This window comes from Protopterus annectens, chromosome 1.part1 (assembly GCF_019279795.1).
Source record: "Protopterus annectens isolate FY-2018-M chromosome 1.part1, PAN1.0, whole genome shotgun sequence".
NCBI lineage: Eukaryota > Metazoa > Chordata > Ceratodontiformes > Protopteridae > Protopterus > Protopterus annectens.
The window spans coordinates 1,961,434,634-1,961,443,266 of record NC_056726.1 but is presented as its reverse complement, the minus strand read 5'-3'; positions in this window follow the sequence as shown (position 1 = coordinate 1,961,443,266).

Genomic DNA, 8,633 nt, shown 5'->3' with positions numbered 1-8,633 from the left:
CTGGATATGAGCTACATATAAAGAAGACACTAAGAGAAGTGAAAAGCAAAATAGGTTTGCCTGTGGACAGAATTGTTCTAAGATGCAAACATCAAATGTAATTGACTGCTGTTTTTTTCATAAATGGGGGTATCCACGGTTACATTTTAGCATAAAATTGTTAGAACTGTACTGTTCATGGATACACAGCTTATTGTCAGATCAATTCCAGCAGGCTGGTGATTTTTAAATGAGCTGCAGTTAGTGATCATATTTATTGTTTAAAATTTTTTCTGACTACAGTATTGTTCCCTGCTGTTTTCTTTAAAATTCTTTAATATGGTATCATGTTTCATTTTATGGTTGCCACCATGAGTTTTAGTTTTGTGTTATGGAGTCTGCTTTGATCTTCACACTGATGCACCTATTTCCTTTCAAGGTCATGCACACAAAGGAACGGTCATTATCTTTTAACACAAGCCGCAACTAATAAAACTTAGGCTGTGTTGTGTGGTTTCAGTAAACAAAACAGACTCCAAATAGAGGAAGAATTTCTTACAGAGCCAAAAGAAAATTGCAATTTGCTGTAGTTACAGGTACATTTTGCTGTAACAATAAATGCTGCTTTAAACTGCTATATATTTTGTTTGGGACCATTATAAAAGGGATATTAAAAAATGGAGGGGGTGGGATAGTAAATTGAGTCTTTTGACAGTGAGTGGAAAATCATTTGTTATTTATTTAAGATGTTTAAAGCCATGTTTTTGTGGTCATGCAGTTGTAAAGGCTACAGAATAAAAGAGCATTATAAGTATATGTTGTGTTGTATTATATATTTTGTGATGCAAGTGAAATGACTGAATCCTTATTTTGATTAAAAGTGTACCAAAGAGGAATTTGTGATTTAATCATTTGGGGTACAGCAGTTTAGTATCTTGTATGATCCAGTCTGTACACATCAGCATTAGCAGCAGACTCCTTGCTTCTATAATGCACCAAACCTCCCCTTCTCACCAGGACTTGTCACTTTAGAGACAGCATTTGAATGAGCACCAGTGGTATTTTGTTTTTTGTCATTTTCAGATACGTTTCTTATTCCAAAATCAACATTTCGGGTCAGACTTTTTCATTTTGTTTAGAAATTCCATTTTAGCTCAAAGTAAGAGCTCATAGGTCATTACTTGGTATGCAGCCCAGGAGACTTTTAAGGAGCATAGCCTGAATTCCCAATTGCTCAAAGTACTGTCTGGTTAAGTGATGTGCTCAGGGTTGCACAATAGGCAAGTAAAGGTGGAAAGTTTTCAAACACTACTCTTGGAGCAGGAAGCAACTAATTTTTCAAATCAGAGCTTTGTCCTTGGCACTGTTAGCTATTGGCTAATTTGTTAGCATTTTTCCAGGTGATCCCAGTCAAGTCACCATTCCGATAGGTAACAATGCTGTCTTCCTTTCGCAGTGACTTTCACAAGAATTAGTATTGTTTCAGATTTGTGCTTTTGATTTTTAAAGTTGCATGGTCCTCTGGTCTATTCCATTTTTGATAACTATGGACAGGAACAATACTCCCCAAGATTTTGCAAGTGTGGATATCGGATCTCAACCTCCCCCAGGACGTGTGCCTGATGATGTGTCTGGGGTAGAATATCTAGCAGCAAATTATATTTGTAATTGGATTGGATTGAGGAGTCTGTAGGAAAAGGCTTTAATTCTTAAAGGTTTATTACCATCTTAAAGTTGAAGAACAAGAGGGGGAAAAGCGGGTAATTGGTGGGATTTCAAAGGAATTTGTTAGGATTTCAGCACTTGCACAGAAGGTTTGTTATGTGGAGGTATACTCTGTTGAGGCCTCTCAGTTGGGGTTATCAGTTCTTGATCTGCTGGACAAGAAAAAAGGAAGTAGTTTGAGTCCAGTCTTCCTCCTGTGTGACTCCGTGGAAGTAGTGAATTGCTTGCTGTCCTTGGCTTCACATAGGTTGGGAAAAGATAAAGAGGGCACCTTTTAAGGTGCAATTTGAGATCCTCTGTTCCTCCTCTGTTTCCAGGGTGGCAAGAGAAGACCCTGCCATTCTGCTTTTCTTGTTTCTTTCTTGGGCACTGTCTCTACAACAGGTGTTTCAGAGCAGATGTGTATCCCCATTGACGCTTGCACAGGTGCTAATGCCCCTGCTGTGTCAGAGATATCAGTAAGGAGCCTTTCGGTGCTGAAGGTCACTAGACCCCATCTGTGCATGCAGGTTTGATGCAGTTTTCAACCTAGTTACCCTTGCTTCTTTCTACACCTCCACACTGATGCTGAGTGCTGAATTGAGACCCAGTTTAGTCCCTTTGTTCTCTTCAGCTCTTAAACTGATGGCTTTGCCAGTTTCTGCAGTGCCAAACTTTGTGTCTTTAGTTAACCAAAGACTGGATATGGTAGAGAGAGATAATCCTGAAAGCTGACTGGTACAACATTGGAGTAAGCACTATCACTAGCTTCACCCCAGAATACCCCCCAGTCTGATGCCTTGGTCTGGTCATCCCTATCAAGAGAGGTAGAGAATCAGAAAACCACTGCAGGAACAGGACCACAGTATTTGATGTTGCTTAATTTTTCTCATACAATGATTAGGCCTCCTTGAATGACCTCAGGAAGAGAAAATGCACAAGGAAGCATTTGGACTCCCTTATGGATTTGATTGGGGACTTGTCCAGTATCCTTCCCCAACAGTTCCAAATTTGGGGAATTGACCAACTGACCCAGTCTTGGAGGAACATATGCTGCAGGATGCTTTATGCTCTATTCTGCTTGCTTCATGTATGGTTCCTTGTACTGATTGCATGGCCTTGCTGGGCTTACAGATGGTTTAGTGAGAATCTGGTGTGATTGCACCAGCTTCAAGAAAGTGGACAAGATCCTCAGTCCCCCCCCCACCAAGAATAATAAGTGTTGTAGTAAGGCCTTTTTATTTGATTCTGTTGCATTAGCTTGCCCTCACTCTGAGTCTTCGGCAGAGAACCCAGTGGCATATCCACCCATCTAGTAGTTATAGCATTAATGCTGTGTGCATTTACATGTTAAGTACATTCTGTATACTGTCTGACAGAGTGTTTTCAGTGCCACTTGGCCAAAAAAAAAATTGAGATGCTGAATAAGTCGCACATGGGAACCTACAAGTAAATCTAGTAGCCTAGGTGGTTGCCTTGTTGCACAATGCAGTTGATCAAACAGCCTGCACAATGTGGTTTGGCATCACTGTTTGTCATGACTGGCTCTACCATTGCAAGTTTTTTAAGGTGTCTTTCACTGTAACCTACGTTGGCTAATCCCTGTTTGAGCTGCAGGTGAAGATGCTGCAGAAAAGTAAGCAAGAAAGGAAGATTTTTGCAGTTGGAGTAAAGTTCTCCACTCCTTTAGGAACCTTTTCTTTTAACAAGGCAAGTGCCCACAACTTCTGGTTCAAGGAAAGCAAACCGCTCCCTTTTGGGTTATATTGTGATGGAGAGCAATGCAAATAAGTATGTCTCCAAAAAGGATGCTAACAATGGAGGCACAGGTCATCTTCAAGTCAAGCATTTTCCTTTCCTTTCTCTGTGTGACTACAACAGAATCCATGAGGATTTACCCACCTTTCCTGCTGTGGAGGCAGTCAGGGACCAAATTTCCCTACACCTTTTCATGTGCTAGGCCATTGCATAGTACAGTTGTGTCAGCAAGAGAGTATCCAGAGGCTTCAGTATTCCATTTGTATCTCTGCACAGACCCACCTGCTTCCCTCTTCCAGGTATCCTCTCATCAAAAACATGCCGCCAAAGTAGATGCAGCAAATCTTGTCAAAAGTGCTATCCAAGTCATCTCACCATACCAAAGAGACTCTGGAGTTTAAGATTTATTAGTATCCAGGAAGATACCTTATACCCATATTAGATCTGAGCAGCATACATCTCTTTGTAAAGGGAACAAAATTCCAGACAGCAATATTTACTGAAGGAAGACTGGATTTGCTATCTAGATCTTCAGGGGTGCATACCTGCATGTCATTATGGTCAAGGCATGTAGGAAATTTGTATACTTCATTGTTGGAGCCGGTCACTATCCATTCCATGCCCTCCCATTAGGTCTTGTCACAGCCTTTGGGCTGCTCATCAAATGCTTGATGACAATATAGGTTTTTTCTTAGGCTAAGGGGCACTTGAGAGATTATTTATTTTCAGAACTATCTCATAGCAGCCAAAACAAGCGAGACTTTGATTCGAGCAAGGGAGAATGTACTAAAAATATTCAGATCCTTTGGGATTTCAGTGAGCACTATGAAGTTTCCAGTTGGAGCCATTGGAAACACACACTTTCATCAGATGCCCACCTTGATATGAGGACCCATATAGCCTGCTTTCCTTCAGACAATATCTCAATTCTCCAGTACATCTCACTTCTGCCGTTATATTCCCCCAAGGCAACTGCTCCATCTGTAATGGCAGCAGCAATGATTTTCTTGATCCCCTTTGTGCGATACTAGGTGAGAGTCCCCTAGATGACACTGTTACATATATCGATTCCACTGGACCCTATGTCTTGTTCATTTCTGTTCTTAAAGGTATGCCATAAATATCAGTCTTGCTCAGGGTTGTCCTTTGATCTTTCCTCCTGCATCTGCCCGAATGTAGGAGAGTAGTGTTTAAGACCATCTGTGCAGCTGTGGGACTGCATCATCACATTTTCACCACATTCTGATAGCAAAGCATAATCTTAATTCAGGTGAACTCTTTTAGCAGACAAGCTTGGATTATGTTTATCAATGCCTCAAAAGTAGTCCTTGAATCAGTGATTGACTTCTGTATTTGGGGAAGGCCTTGCTGTGGCTTCTTTGCATCCTAGCTAATTCCAAATGTAGTAGGTATTTTCCCAATTCCTCCCCAGGAATAGACTCTGGATGCTGTAGTCCAGCAGCGGCCTCAGGGTCTACTTTTTTTCCCCCATTCCCAGTCGAGTTTCATTAGAAAGTCAAGTTGCACAATGCCAGTGTCATCATTGCCCTGTGTTTTAGCCTTATCTTTCAGAGAAGTTTCTTCTCAGATCTCAGAGATTTCATGTCTACCCACACATCTTGATCAGTTGCTCGTTTCACAGTTCTTTTTTTTTTTTTTTTCTTTTTTCTTTTTATTGACTTTTAAACATATCATAACATACAACATATCATACCAAACAAGACAAAATGAGAGGTACAAACAGAAATTTCTCTACACTAAACTAACTATATACTAAACCCATCTATGCAGAGCATCTAAAAAGGAGGTTTAATTGCTGTGTATTTATGTTAGTATAAACTCATATACCATTTTCCATGTATCCCTCTGTGAAGGATTCGTTTCACAGTTCTAATCTTGTCAGTTCTGCTGTTCTTGGGTAAGATCTTTGGTCAAGGATCCAGCTACTTAAGATGTTCATCGTGTTTCACTGCTGCAGTCATTGCACTTGGGTTATCCTGCCATCAGGTGGGCCCGCAGTCGGCCTGAGTTCCAAAGTCTTGGTCCGGCATCGGTTGCTGTCGCCTCTTCCCTGACGTCAGTGCGACAGGGGGTATATAAGAAGCAGCCAACGCCATTTTCGTCAGTCTTTCTTGCCGCGCGGTGCCCGAAGCAAAAGCAGTTCGCAAGTGCCGGTCGGCCAACTCCTGAGATTTCAAATTTGATTTCAGAACCGAAGTCTTCAATAAAGCTAAGTACCCCGTTGGGGAAATTTTTTTCTTGCCTCAGACCGATGTCTGTATTTCTTGTGGGAAGCAAATACCTCATAAGGATTTTCATTCTTACTGTATTCCATGCCTAGGCCCAGATCACAACGTCACTAATTGTCGGTTTTGTGCTAGATTTAACAAACGCACTATTAAATGTCTGAGTTTGCTCGCCATTACTTCGGGCGAAGGTTTAATTATACAATGCCGTCGGAACAACCGACGACTGGAATGCTTAAAAAGCGTAAAGATAAAGAAAGGCATCTGAGGCCCAAAACTGACGACAAAGCCTCTTCTAGGCCAGTCACCAGTTCTCCGGTTTTCAGTGAGGCGCTTTCGCAGCCCCTGGCACACACTAACTCAGAACCACAGGCCGCGTCTGACTCCCACGTGGAGATGCCTAGGCCTCTGGAGCCTCAAGGTGTTGGGCCAACGGAGATTCACCCTTCAGATGGGTCCGGAGCCGCTGAGCAGGCATCAGCTTCTGAGGGTGTTTTCAGGCCTACTCTACTTACTATTACAGCTACAGCCAAGACTAAGCCTACACTACAGACAGAAGTAAGTACAGCATTCACCTGGACAGGCCTCCATGCCTAAAAAACAGATGCTCAAGATGGCCAAAGACTTGATTACTCTGATCAGGGGTTCCCATCCCCCTCCTGATAAAAGGCGTAGGCAGGATACAGACTATGATTCTTCTGACCAGGTTTCAATATGTTCTGATTCCTCTTCAGACCAGGAATATTCTTTACCCCCCCCCCCCAATGAGGATTCTGATGCTGAAGAATCCATTCATTCAGCCTCTCCTCCTGAGGATTACTCTTTTGGGAAAACTTTACATACCATGAGGGAGCATTTCCATTGGGAGGGCCAGGATTACTCAGAATCCAAGAAAAGGCTCAGAGACTTTCTTTATCTGCCTCAGCAAAGGTCCCTTGCTATTCCGCCAGTGCTGGACATTGTGGATGATGTGATGTTCATCGTGTTACCCTGCTGCAGTCATCACACTTGGGTTATCCTGTCGTCAGGCGGTCCCGCAGTCGGCTGGATTTCCAAAGTCTTGGTCCAACGTCAGTTGCTGTCACCTCATCCCTGACGTCAGTGCGCCAGGGGTACATATATTTCAACCAATGCCATTTTCTTCAGTCTTTCTTGCCGCGCGGTGCCCGAAGCAGAAGCAGTTCGCAAGTGCCGATCGACCGACTCCTGAGATTTTTGAATTCGAGTTTCAGACCGAAGTCTTCTATAAAGCTAAGTACCCCGTTGGGGAAACTTTTCTTGCCTCAGACCAATGTCAGAAAAAGGTTAACAATTGTATTTCTTGTGGGAAGCAAATACCTCATAAGGATTTTCATTCTTATTGTATACCCTGCCTAGACCCTGATCACGACGTCACTTCTTGTCATTTTTGTGCTAGATATAATAAACGTACTATTAAAAGACCATGGGCCAGATTCAGGAAGGCTTACACTGAGTTTAAGAGTAGTGTAAGTCTCCGTGTAAGCCTCCCGATTCAGGTACAGCCCAAACCTCCGTGTAAGAGACAGCTAACACGTCTCTTACACGGACTGGGCATGGAAATGCTCAATACCTCATTTGCAGCTGAAAGATATGCAAATGAGGTATTTGAGCGATCCAAGAAGCCCAAACCAGTCCGTGTAACGGACGTGTTAGCTGCAGAAATGTACTCAGCTGACAACTGAGTACATTTCTGCAAAAAACGGAGCTATGTCAGCTCCAAATAAAGGGTGCATATGTTTCATTAAGCATGCCAATGGCCAAATATGTGGCCATTGACATGAAAAAGTGTTGCAAAAATATTTTAAACAACTTTTTTTTTTCCGTGGGATTATGATGTGTAACTGCAGCGCACACCAGCATAAGCGGGTGCGCTACCTAAAACTGAAAACCGAAGCTTATAAGCCCACAAGTGTGGGATTTATGTATTACATGGAATGTCAATGGAGGGACTTGCAGACCAAAAACAATATGGCCTCCGTTTAGTGGTTGTCAAGGGGGGGAAGCTCCATGTAAGACATGTAACTAAGCAATCTGAAGTAGGAGATTCATTTGTCTGCAACCTGTGGGTTATGGATCCGATATCGGATCCGAACCGGCATGGTTTTCCAGCTATGGATCCAAGCTCTCAGCTCCTCCCCTCACCCATAATGCCCTGCTCTACCCTCATGACCTCAGATCTCGTTTGCCGCGCATGGTGACTGGATTTGTTTCTCAAGCTAAGTGCTAGTTTAAGTCTTAAATTTCAAAATTTTAAAGTTTTTATTGATTTTTTGTGTGAAAGTGTAGGTTCCTCCTTTGATATATTTACTTTTTTAGAGTTAATCTAAAAGTTATATCCCTCCCCTCGCTGTTAGCGTAGTGTGTGTGTGTTGGGCCTGTGAGTGTATTTTTGTTGTTTAGTTACTTTTAGTTTTAGTAACTACTGTGTTAGATTGGGATGGCAGACCAACCCAAATCTATCTTCTCTAAATGCTCCGAGTGTGGCCATAAGCTTTCCCCAGCTGATGGCCACACTTGGTGTGTTAGATGCCTGGGGGTTGAACACCTCACATCTGGATGTTCCATTTGTGCAGGGTTCAACCCCAGGGCATTGAAGGAGCGGAGGTCCAAGCTTGTTCTGGCGGGCCTTTTACCGCCGGACTCGGCTCCGACCTCCGCTCCTTCGGGAGTAACCGTGCCTACGGTTATCCCCTCTGCGGCACCCCTTCCTCCTCCTGGGACTTAACCTCCCGTTTCTGGTACGGAGGAGAGGGATGCTAAGAAAAGGGACCGGAGGGAGAAGCACCATAAGCGGCGGGCCGAGACCTCTGTTTCGGCCCCGCCAGCCAAGCGGGCTTCTCCCCCGGCTCCGTTGTCGGCTCCATCGTCGGCTCGGTCTCCTCCTTCTCGGCTCCGGTCTCCAGTGTGTTTTTCACCGGGACCTGA